The sequence below is a fragment of the Rhinolophus sinicus genome, chromosome 17, assembly GCF_057876585.1.
Source record: "Rhinolophus sinicus isolate RSI-liver-muscle chromosome 17, RSI-T2T, whole genome shotgun sequence".
NCBI lineage: Eukaryota > Metazoa > Chordata > Mammalia > Chiroptera > Rhinolophidae > Rhinolophus > Rhinolophus sinicus.
In genome coordinates, this window is record NC_142517.1 from 102,586,479 (window position 1) to 102,599,305 (window position 12,827).

A 12,827-nucleotide genomic window follows, 5' to 3' on the forward strand; every position below is an offset into this window, starting at 1 on the left:
CTTTAAGACCTAGCATTGAAAGTCAGGTAGCATCATTTCCACCAATTTTATTAAATCCAAACAGCCACAAAGTTCCATTTGGTTTTAAAGAGATGGGGAATAGACTGCACTTCTTAAAGAAGGGGTAACAAGGCTCTGGAAAAGTCTGTGTGCCAGAAATATCACTGTGCCTGATTTTATAAAATACAACCTGCTACAGCCTCCTCTCTAGTTATAAAAAAAAACTCCTCCTCTCTAAGGCCCCCAAATTCTCATCTCGTTATGGTTTCAGATTCAGGTTCAAAAATCTAAATTATGTTCAGTTGCATATGAGGATCCTCCATGTGTTGTTCTCAAGTGTCAACTCCTTGAGAATAGTTCTTACCAATTAAAAAAAACTATGCACTAAATAGATAAGTTATAAGCTCCCAACACATCCATCATACAAAGCAAATATCCATAGGATAACCACTGTGAAAATTCCCATTCAAAAAGAGTGAAAGGAGAGGTCCGCATTAACCAGTGGTCTACAGAACTCTGCAATCCTGGAAGGCCCTTGTTGACAGTCCCTTAATTGGTAACAACTTAATGAGGCTAAAAGGGGTTCAATGGGATTTTAATTTACTCATATTATTTTATTAAATTCTTAATATTTAAAACGTATACAGTGAGAATGCATTTATGGATTAATTTTATAATTATGATAATATAAATATGTATTTTAGTTTGGAAAAAAAGAGATTAAATTGTAATTCATAAGGCAAAAAAATAGAATACCAGCACAAAATTTGAAATCAAAACGATGAATATAACATAAAAAAGTTACAATATAAGTAAATTATGACTATAACATAATTAAAACCTGCTAGTTTGAAAATTAATACATGAATATAAGAGAAAAACATGTAACTATGGTGGCCATATGTTTTTGTTTTGTTTTGCTTTGTTTTTCTTTATACTCTCCTGGAATCTTCTAAAGGAATAAGAAATAAATGAAACCAAAATATTTTGTGTAGTATAATATAAGCTATTTACTAATCTTGAGGATTGTAATATCCTAGGTAAACTCATTCTCAGAACAATTGAAAATTCACCATAAAACTATCAACTTTAATGAATTAAAATAAAAATATTTCTAAAATATCAACAGATTTCTAAATTTTTAAATGTAGCCTTGCTCATTGAGGATCATTAGTTCTATTTTACTCAACGTAAGTAAGACTATTGTCATGTAATATACCAATAAGTTCAAACTCTGTTGGAATATGAAGTTCAACTTTTCCCTTACTCTATTTCTATGAAATAATAATTATTATACTATTGAATGGTTAATAAACTGAGACACAGACTAACGACCCAAATGGAGATTTCAACAGAAGATTTACAAGTTAAACATATATACTCGTAAACCTGTATGACAATTCCAACTCTGTATTTTGAAAACTAATACATGGAAATAAGAAACAAACAAAGTATGATGGCCAATATTATTTTACTTTATTCTATCCTGGAATCTATTCCAGGCAAAAGAAATTATGAAAATTAAAGGCTGCTATAGTTATTGAAATTTTGAACACAATCACTTTCCACTAATATTCATAGATTAGGTGTTGGAAGCCTGTATTGTAATTTGCTATTTCTAATTTTGAGTTCGAATCATTTCAATAAAATTAATGAAATAAACCATCACTGAGCAGTAGTTCCAGAGGCTTTCTGATAAGTGAAAGTCAATTTGAATTTAGTCTAATTGTTTTTTTCTGACGAGGGTCTTACTTGCTCAATTCAGCTTGTACTATATTCCAAACAGGTGTCATCTCCAACTGGCTGGAGCTAGAATTCATGGTCTGCAGTTGTGTGATTATATGTTTTTGTAAAATATTTGCAGTGCAGTTTTTAAAGCACATTTTTGTAGTGACAATATGAAGTAGACGCATATTCATCCTTTGAAATTCAATTCCCCAAATATTTAGTTCTGGAAGGGAACTGAAGCCTGCATCTTGTTTCTGAGGTTTCCAAATTTTCTTCTGAAAATCAACCATCCTCATCACACACTAGAGAGTAATGGCCAATGCATCTCATTGCAAACATGTACTATTACTCAACCCTTCAGTGCCCACTGAGTATCTTCTAGACTGGCTTCATAGGACACCGAAGCAGAAAAACAGCCAACCTGCATGATCCTGGGAAACCTTAAAAACAACCTTAAAATGGGTAAGACAGTAATTTATGTACTGAATGCCCCTCTGTCCTATTCAGCACATTTTGGAGAGTATCTCATTTTCTAAAGCACTTTGACAGTCACCTTTAATGAAATCAAAGCTTTTAAGGGGAAGGACTGATGATATTGCAGCTCCAATATTCCCTCTCTGCCAGATGGGCATAGTGTTAGATGCCTAACTTAGCAAAGTGTTAGCTGCAAGATGCATGAGTTCCAAAATGATTCTAAGTGTTCATTTAACATGAGGCTTCCTTTGAGAAAAGGCTGCCAGTGGTGCATAATTGTGCCAAATGTGCAGTAGTTTCATAATGTGGGCTGTAATCCACTAGGAACTAAATCCTGCTATTACCCTCTTTAGGGAGACTTCTAAAATTCTGCTCTTATTGTAAATAGTAACCTGGAGTAGTTACAGGTTACTGGAAATCTCCTTTAAAAATTGCTGCACATGTGTTGAAGCTTTCTTAATGTGAGTCACAGTAATATGATCATCCGCTGGGCTGTCACTAGAGCCACAAGATAAGGCAGCCACCACGTAATTTCTTCTTTTCCAATAATTTATTCTTTTATTTTATGTATTATGGCTTTAGTGATAATATGATTGAATCTTTAAAATTACATAATCATTTCTTTCTTCAATAACGGATTTTTTGTGTGTACTGACAGAAATCCTATTTCCATGGTATTAGTGATACAATAGGACCTGGCTTTATGAAAATGTAGATGTGTGCAAAGCCCGCCTTTCACATGGAGATTTCAATTCACCCTCCACACATTTGTGTTTGTGAGTGTGACTGTGTGAGTGTGTGAGTGTGTGTGTGTGTGTGTGTGTGTGTGTGCGCGTGTTACAGTGTTGACATTCACTCGACTAAGGAACGAACCCAACAATCATTTCCCAGAGCAGTGCCACATTCTGTAACTATTCAGGCAGGAAGTGAAGAGTTCCTTATCGAATGGAACCAACCAGGGGCCTTTAAAGGAAGCCAAATGCAATTATCCAAATTGAAATTTGGCCAGGACACTGGAGCTAGTGCCTCCGCTCTTCCAGAAAGTACCAGGACTCCGTTTTTATGTCTTATCTGAAAGTTGATGTCTACAGTCAAAAAGTGCCTTGCTTTCATACACTGTTAGGTAATCCAGAGCTGACACTGCCATTCAAAACAAACAAACAAACAAAAACAAATTGGACAAATAGTGAATTGTTGCAACCAGTACTCACTGGAGCAGTTATTGTTTTACTTTTTAAAAGAGAAAAATAAGAATTTTTTTTTTTTTTTCCTCAGTCCAGTTCACAGTTGCCTTTGTTATTTCAATGACTAACAAACATATTGCACCTAAATGCCTATGAATTATCATGAAAATTAACCTTGTCTCTTACCAAAGTAAAATAATAATAATAATAATAATAATAATAATAATTGTATTCTGTATCTTTTCACATAATTTGAATCAAGGGATTGTACATTTAAAATTTCTGCTATTAGTAGAGCTTCTATACACCATTAGATAATTAAAATAATAATGAACTTACGTGCAAAAATTGTAGTAAAACATTTTCAAGATAATAATTCAGAATGATCAGTATTTATACAGGTAAGCTTCATGGTCGGTGTCTAATTACAGATTGAGGAGGGTCTTCAAAATATCTAATGGAAAAATTTATTTGACATTATTCGGTTATAATCTAAATATATTTAAATATTCAATATATTTTAATTGAAATTTCTAAACAGCACAATTTCAGTATATGTTTCAAATAGACTTAATAAATAGATAATAAATGCATCTTTTAAAAAGAAAAAGGCTTAAAGCATTTTTAGTAGCCTTAATTATAACGATAAGATTTGGTTCTTATTAACTAAGGAAATATTAAAGGAAAGTTAATTTTGATGTTACTTAAAAGGAATGATAATGTTATTCAATTTATGAGTATAACAGTTTTCAGTTTAAGTTTTATGTTTCAAATATCACACAATTATCCAAGTCTCTCTATGTGTGAGTAGAATTTATTTTCTCATTTATCTTTATACTCATAGAACTAATCCCAAAGTTACTCTTAAATGTACTGCTCAAGCTTTTCTATTTCCGTTTGGGTCGGGAGGTCAGAACACTATTCTCAGGAGGTCAGGGTCATCCTCATTAGCGTTGCTCTGTTCTGAGGCTTCCATTACGCCTTTCGTCCTGAGAAACCTGGGGTGCCTGGAAGGAAAAGCAGATGGATCCAGAAAAATCTATCATAGCCATAAGTGCCCCGACTAATGGCAGGTCAGGACTGCCATTTTCATATACAAAGAATAGCATATTATTACTCTTCACCTTCTACATTCTTCTTAAATTTACTCATGAGAAAAATGCCTATGTTAATGATAAGCCAAAAAGAGGTGAGCATATTTGAATTTAAAAAGCAATCTTCATTAAGTAATAAAAAACATTTTTTTAAAGCATTGCATTTATAAGACACTTTATAATATGAGCTTAATTAAAAATTTTTCACAGAAAATTTAGTGGCTTAAAGAAATGTAATTTTAATTAAATTATGCTCAAAATACAATGTTAAATGGGGTAGAAATCTTTATATAATAAGTGTATATTATATGTATTAATTATACAATATTATATATCAATATTATGCCATACTATTAATATATAATATTAATTAATTAATAATATATTACATTATTATAATTCACAAATAATACCATATATTATTATAGCCCTGAAGAAAACAACCTTCATGAAGAGCAAGTCCAACGTGAAAGAGGCAGCAGGACCAAGGGGTAGGATGAGAAAAATAAAGAGGAGAAAGAAGAGACAAAGGAAGACAGGAGTGATTGCAAATGACATAAATTGATACCTTGCATTCCAGTGTGTATGAAGGAAGTCTGATTTACTCCTAGAATTTTAATTACATGAAATTATAAATACCCGTTTTTCTTAAGTTAATTTGAGTTAAAGACCCAAATGATTCCTTACTAACACATCTGATATTGCCTCAGTTAATAGGTAGTTATCTAAACTAAAGAAATAGACTGTATAATACTTCCAAATTGAAAGCGTGTGTGTTCATGCTAGCACAATATTTTGAGATTTCAGTGTGTATGTACAACTTATTGGGGAAAAAAGGAAACTCACTTCATTTAACAAAGGAAACAAAGACATAGTCAATATTTTTAGGGTGATAATATTTAAAAACATGGTTAATGATTAATAAAAGTATATAATACAAAAAGCAACCTATGAAATAGGAGAAAAGATTTTATACACCATATATATGATAATGGGTTAATATTTAAACTATATGAGGAACTCACACAACTAAATAGCAAATAGTAATATAATCCAAGTAAAATATGGGCAAAGGACTTGAGTAGATACTTTTCCAAAGAAGACATACAAATTGTCAAGAAACACATAAATAGGTGCTCAACATCACTGCTCATCAGGGAAATGCAAATCAAAACCACAATAAGATATCACCTTATGCCTATTAGAATAGTTTTTATCAAGAAGTCAAGAGATAAATGTGATGGTGTGGAGAAAAGGAAACCCTTGTACACTGTTGAGGAGAATGTAAATTGGTATAACCACTGTGGAAAACAGTATGGAGGTCACTCAAATTATTAAAAATAGAATAATGATGTGATCTAGTAATTCCACTTCTTAGTATATATCTAAAGGAAATGAAATTACTATCTCAAAGAGATAATCTGCACTCTCATTGGTCATTGCAGCATTATTCACAATAGTCAAGATGTGAAAACAACCTGTGTTCACTGACAGAAGAAAGGATAAAAAAGATGTGAGATATAGATAGATAGATAGATAGATAGATAGATAGATAGATAGATATACGTACATATATACATATATGTGTGTGTGTATATATATGTATGCATATATATATATATATATACACACACATATATATATATATATATATATATATATATATACAGAGGTTGCCAAAAAATGTATACACATTTTAAGAAAGGAAAAACGATATTAAAATTATGCTAATGGTAACCACTTTGAGCATCTCTTGTATTTGCAGAAGTCAAATGTGACTTGCATTCATCTTTGTTATCAGTATATATTGAGTATTACAATTCTAATACAGTTTTTTCCTTTCTTAAAATGTGTATACATTTTTTGGCACCCTGTGTGTGTGTGTGTGTGTGTGTGTGTGTGTAGTACATATGTATATGTATACACACATACATGTGTATATGTATATACATATATGTATACATACATATATATGTATATATATATTATGTATATGTAATATTATTCAGCCATGAGAAAGAAGAAAATACTACCATTTGTGGCAATGTGGATGAACCTTAAGAATATTATGCTAAGTGAAATGAGCCAGACAGAGGAAAACAAATACTGTATGATCTCACTTATATGTGGAATCAATTTTTTTTTTTTAAGTTGAACTTATAGAAACAGAATAGAATGATGGTTACCAGGGGGGTTGAGTATGGGGGAAATGAGGAGACACTAGTTAAAGGGTCTAAGCCTTTAGTTTTAAAATGAGTAAATCCTGGGGTTGATTAATATGTTCTGGGCTCTAATGTATACCATGGTAACTGTAGTTAATAAGAGGTATTATATACTTCCAATTTGCTAAGAGAGTAGATCTTCAGCTTTCTCACCACACACACACACACACAGTAACTGTGTGAGATGATGAATGTAGTAATTTACCTGACTGAGGGAATTGTTTCCCTATGTATACATATACCCAATCATCATGTTGTATACTTTCAGGATATACAATTGTCTTTGTTAATTGTACCTCAATAAACCTGCAAGAACATGTAATAGAGTCATTTTACATAGTATTGTTGTACATTAAATATAAAGAGTTCAAAAATTCTCCATTTATTTAGTAAATGTACTGAACACTTACTGTGTGATAGACACTGTAGACATTGGAGATACAAAGCTAAGTTAGAGACCTTCGACAACACAGGAAAATAGCATAAACTAGGGTGATGGCGCCAGAACAGAGAGGGGTAAGGGGCAAGGGAGTTGCATCCCAGAGCTGGTGTTGACAGGCATTCTGATTGTGAGAGAGAGAGAGGGAAGGAAAGAGAGAGAGAGAAAAGGAGTGAGAAAGGGAGAGAGGAAGGAAGGGAGAGAGAGGTAACAGATACAGCCATGTCCACTTGATACATATATTTTAAAATACATTGTTATTTGCCTTTCTAGATAAATATTCCAGTAATGGCCCTTTCCTTCCACTTCAAAGGTAATTTAAAACCCAAATGTAGTTTATTTGGAGTTTTAAATAGTTTTCCAATACTTAAACATTCCAAAGTGAAGTTCCCATGAAAACACTGTTTTTATTTCTTCCTTCCCCTTGACTGGTTATGGTAAAGATCAGGAAAGATCACAGATGGATAAAGCATAGAGAAAGTTTGTGAGAGATGGGTAGATGTGCAAGGTTTCCCGGGCAGTTCCTGGTGGCGGCTGCCTCGCACGGAAGAACTGTCGCCATTCTGAAAGGCACCTGGAAACGGAAGTAGTATTTCTCTGCCATGTCTGATGTGGCTGGAAATATATGTTCTCCAGTGTGAAGGACATCACGCCCCAGACTGATGAGCTCATTTCTCATTCCTTAATACATATGAGACTACTGAATTGACAAATCAGAGAGAGAGAGAGTCCATGACACCGTAGATCTCTTCTGCTGCCATTTTTACTTTGAAAAACATCAGCCAACATTTGGGATCAAGCTTACAGGTTCCTTCTCCCTGCTTGATGAACCCATCCAGTCTTCTTTCCTCTTCTCATCTCTCCTGCTGCTAAGGTACCAGCAAATCATGACAGCATACGGATGCCTTGTTTCTGAAATTACTGAACTGGGGCCCCAGCACTTTAGCTTTCAAAGCTCTGGCTGAGCTTACAGAATTGTTACTGTATGTAAAGAAACTTCCAGAAAAGCCGTTCTCTGGAGGAGTCCTGTAAAATACTGTACTTAGTTCTACTTATAGGGAAGGTAACCCAAGTGAAAATAATGGAGAATGAATTTTAGAAATCACAGAATAGGAAACCCTTTCAGACTACAGACTCTGCTATGTTAGTAAGTTTTGTAAAAAAAGAAAAAAAAATACATAATGTAGTTGATCAAAAATTCAGTGGCAAAAGGGGTGGACACAGGCTATGTGTGAGCTGATCACAACAGATAAAAAATTTTCAAGAAGCTGACCAAGAACATAGAATATACCACAAATAAAGGGGCCCTGGCAAGCTTCAGACTGTTGCAGTAATCCACTTCTGACTCCAAATGATTTTCCAAGATCATTCTAAGGAATTGTCCATTCTGTTTCATTCTCTTTTTATTCTAGCATTTCCTCTCAAGCATATTTTCTCTGTTCATATTTAAATGTGCTCAAGTCTCTGCTAGTTTAATTTTCAATAATTTAGCTCTGAGCTATATATAACCCCCTCCTAGTATCAGCTTAACACTCTCAACCAAATCCTATCTACCACTGTTTCTGATCCCTTCTAACTCAAAAACAAACAAACAAAAAAACAACAACCCAGAAACCTGGACTTTACCATCACCAAAACATCTCTTACTAAAAACTACCTAAGGTTAACCAGGGCTTTAATATTGAAATCAATCTTTGTCTTAACCTAACTTTTCACCATGATTCCAATGTGTTCACAATCTCTCTTTTTCTGAAACGCCTTTCTCTTGTTTTTGGTAGTGCCATACTCTGCTTGTCTTTCTCTTTTCTCTCTGACTACTCATTTTCATTCCCTTTATTCAGATTGTCTTCCTCTACTTGGTTGTTATATGTGGGAATTCTTCAAGGCTCAGTCTAAAGCCACAAAATTCTTCTAATTTGATAGTCAAAGATATCTCATTTCAGCCCATGGTTTCAATTTCATTTATAGAGGAAAGACTCACAGATTTATATCTCCAGGCCAGACCTGCCTTTTGGACACCTGCACTTGAGGTTTCAAACACCTCAAACTGTGCTGCGATCTTCCCCAGCAGATCCAACCAGTGGCACTGTCACCCATTCGTTCCCTACGTGAGAATTCCACAAGTCAACAGTAACACCTTCCTCTCTCACACCCAAATCTAATCCACCACCAATTCCTGCCAATGATTCCTCTTCAGGTACCTCCCCAATTCACGCATCGCTCTTCACATGAACTCTTCACTCTAACCTAAGTCACCATCATTTTATACTGAGGATAATACGTGTATAATAGCCTGCTATTATATTATCCTACTAAAATAGCCTGCTAAGGATATTTCTACATATATCCACTCTTTCCACCTTACAAGCCAATCACCGCAGAGCTGTTAAGGGGATGCTTTTAAATTACAAACCTGATCACTCACCCTCTGCTTAAACATTTTCAATGATTATCTGTTAAGCTTGGTATACATACTCAGATTCTGATGGCTTGTAACGTCTTGCATGGTCTGGCCTCTGATTATTGGCCATCTGACAGACCTGCTGCCTTCCGTCTCCATGTTCCTTACTGGCCATCTTTCACTTACTGAGGACTGCTGTATTCCCCTTACTCCCTTCTTCCCTGCCCCAGTCCCCCAACCTCCCACCCTGTCCCCAGTCTTTGTGTTCTTGAATTCCCTTTGTTTGGAATGTGGTTTATTTTCTATACATCATAGAATCTCAGCAAAAACAAAAAACACTTCTTTGAAAGTCCCCCTCATCCCCCATACCACCATCATCACCCCCACAGTGTAGTCAGGTTTTCTTATTCTTCACTATAAAAGAATAACTTTAGTTTTATAATTAGTAGTTAACTTAGTATATACCTACATATTAATATGATAATGAATTATATTAGCTTGAGAGTGTTATGAGAGCAGGAACCAGGAACCAGCTCTGAATGTACTTGCCACTGCACCACTACCACCTAACAAATTGCCTGCATATATTAACCTATGCAATAAACATTTGCTGAATGTTGAACGAAATAGGCTCTCAACCCTGACCTTTGCCAGGAAGTGTGGCTCTGCATTTATAAAAACAACTAGGCAAATACCCCAACTCCTAAGAGAATTGCTGCAGTTCACAGCTTCAGCCCTGCTCCACACCAGCTTTCTCAGATTCTGAAGCTCTTGATATAGTAACTCCACTTGTCTGGTCCTTCCAAGTTTTCCTTAACTTAGAAATCTCTCTTCATACCATTTATCTTATAAAGATATAAAAATCCTCCCAAGATAGCTCTTCTGTAAATGTCTCCCCTTCCTTCCTCCATCTTCTGTCTACAGCTTGAGGTTGCAGAGGTTATGCCCGCTGCCCACGTAGCCCTTAGTGCCTCAGGGACAGGGCATTGCCAGGCTTCCCACCTGCTCACGAGACAGATCAAACTGGAAATGAGCACTTCCTACAAGCTTGAATTACTAAAACCAGCTCTTCTTAGACTCTATATCATGCTCTAAATGCACTGATCTCCCCTTTGTGCCTCGTTATCTTCAACTTGCCCTATGTCTCCATCCTATATTCCTCACTAAGCTAATGTATTAATGTATATTAGTGGAAAATATTTAATGCAAACAGAGACCCTCTGAAAACAGTATTGTTTTGGAGTGAGAAGATCTTCCAGCATCTTTCTTTTTTATTTATTTATTTTTTTTGCTTTTACCTGTATTTAGATTTATTGATTTTCTTTAACTAAGGTAGTGTATATAATAAACTAAAGCTCTCCTAGAGTTCATGTTATGTTAAAAACTTCTCCCGGAAAAGAGTGTACTCCCCAAATGAAGCTCATTGAAAGTCATCGTGGTCTGTGTACTACATAGAAAATAAACAGGATACAGCATCTGCCCTAGAGATCTTGCTTCTGCTATTAGGGAACCCTATTTAACTATGAGGAAATAAGCAATAGCTTCTTAGTCATCCCGGACTGCATGAGAGCATTTCAAGGACAAAGCTGCACATAAATTTAAAGCATCCTAGATATTATACTGCAGACCTCAAAAAGTCTTGGGAAAAAATTTTTATAACTTCATGGACTTCAATGGGACTAAATTAACAAAAAAGTTTAAATAGGCTTTCTAAGAAAATAACCCCCTTTTTAAAATTAGTCATTCTAAACAGCTGTCTGTGGAATAACATTGTGTTTCATAATAGCAAACAAATGTTTATTTTGATTATTGATTCCCTTAACTATGGACAGTCAATAACAAAATAATAAGAGCTTTCAGTTATTTGAGCACCTATCATATGCAAGACATTTTACTCAGGGTTTGATGTGTATGAGCTCATTTATCTCCTTAATAATTGTTTGCATTAGAAGCAATACTATGCCCACTTTACAGCCAAGAATACTGAGATTCAGTGTCCTGCTCAAAATTATTTAGCTAGTTTGCTCTCTGTATCTATGAGTCTATTTCTGTTTTGTTTGTTGGTTTATTCTGTTCTTTAGATCCACATATAAGTGAGATCATATGGTACTTGTCCTTTTAAGTCTGATTTATTTCACTGAGCATTATACCCTCTAGGTCCATCCATGTTGTTGCAAATGGTAAGATTTCATTCTTTCATGGCAGAGTAATACTGCATTGTATAAATGTACTACAATTTCTTTATCCAGTCGTCTATTGATGAGTGTTTCAATTGTTTCCATATGGTTATGTATGGTATCAGGTGGGTAGTAGACTTGTTGGGGTTATCACTTTGTGAGGTACGTAAATGTCTAATCATTATGTTGTTTTGTACACCTGAAACTAATAAAATAATAAATTTTAAAAAAAAGAAAAGAAAAAGAAGAGAAAACCCTCTAAATTAGAAATAGAAAATAAAAAATTATATCAAAAATCCAAGAAAAAATTTATTTCAAAAATCCAAGAAAAAAATTATCTAGCTATAAGTGGCAGTGGAGATTCAAAACAAAGTGTTTGATCAGTAGTTCCCAACTGGGAACATATTTAGCAATGTTTGGAACCATTTTTCATTGTCACTACTCAGAGAGTACTGAGTAGAGGCCAGGGCTGCTGCTAAACGTCCTACGATGCACAGGACACCTCCCAACAACAAAGAATTATTTGGACCCAAATGTCAATATTGCTGAGATTAAGAAAAGCTGTACTAGACAAACCAAGATGGCTCAGGAACACTTACCAAAAAATAAAAAGTTTACACAATAAGAGGATATATGTCATCCATTAAAGAAAAAATGGAATTCTTTAAGCAATTATCACAGACAGACCAAACATCTACTACGTGTGGCCTGTCACAAACATGCTGAAGCTGACAGGGCCACCATGCCGAGTTTAGCTCTATAATGTGGCCTGCACTGCTGAGCAGAGGTAAAGTCAGGGGGACCGAGTCCGAGTGTGGGTTTGAGCATGTCTTTAATAACCCCAGGAATCTGAAACAGAATTAAGGGGTGGGGAAGAAGGGCTGTGGTGCGTCAGTGACAGATTCTTGGTGAGGCACTAAAACTACTTCTCAGTGGAATCAGAAACCCAAACTTTAGAGATGAAGGTGCCTCCAAAACTGAAGAAAAAAGATGGATTTTAGAATCAGAGGATGATGCAAAGGAATTTCCATAAGTGAATCACCTCCTGGTTGCTCAAAGAGGGCTTAAAGTGCAAGTCAGCGATTTCACATATATAGAACCCATGAAT

At 34.8% G+C, this 12,827-nt stretch overlaps 1 long non-coding RNA gene across 2 annotated transcripts in view; it reads right to left on the reverse strand.

The window, feature by feature from the left end:
- LOC109456547 (uncharacterized) overlaps positions 1 to 12,827 on the reverse strand; it is a 74,893-nt gene that overhangs the window by 25,052 nt on the left and 37,014 nt on the right. The window contains exons 4-5 of one of the 2 annotated variants that reach the window (XR_012496843.2): positions 4,249 to 4,393; positions 3,726 to 3,840 (exon numbers count right to left, since the gene is read on the reverse strand). This is a non-coding gene — a long non-coding RNA (uncharacterized LOC109456547). The remainder of the gene's footprint in view (positions 1 to 3,725; positions 3,841 to 4,248; positions 4,394 to 12,827) is intronic. The other variant, XR_012496844.2, reaches the window with a different exon arrangement.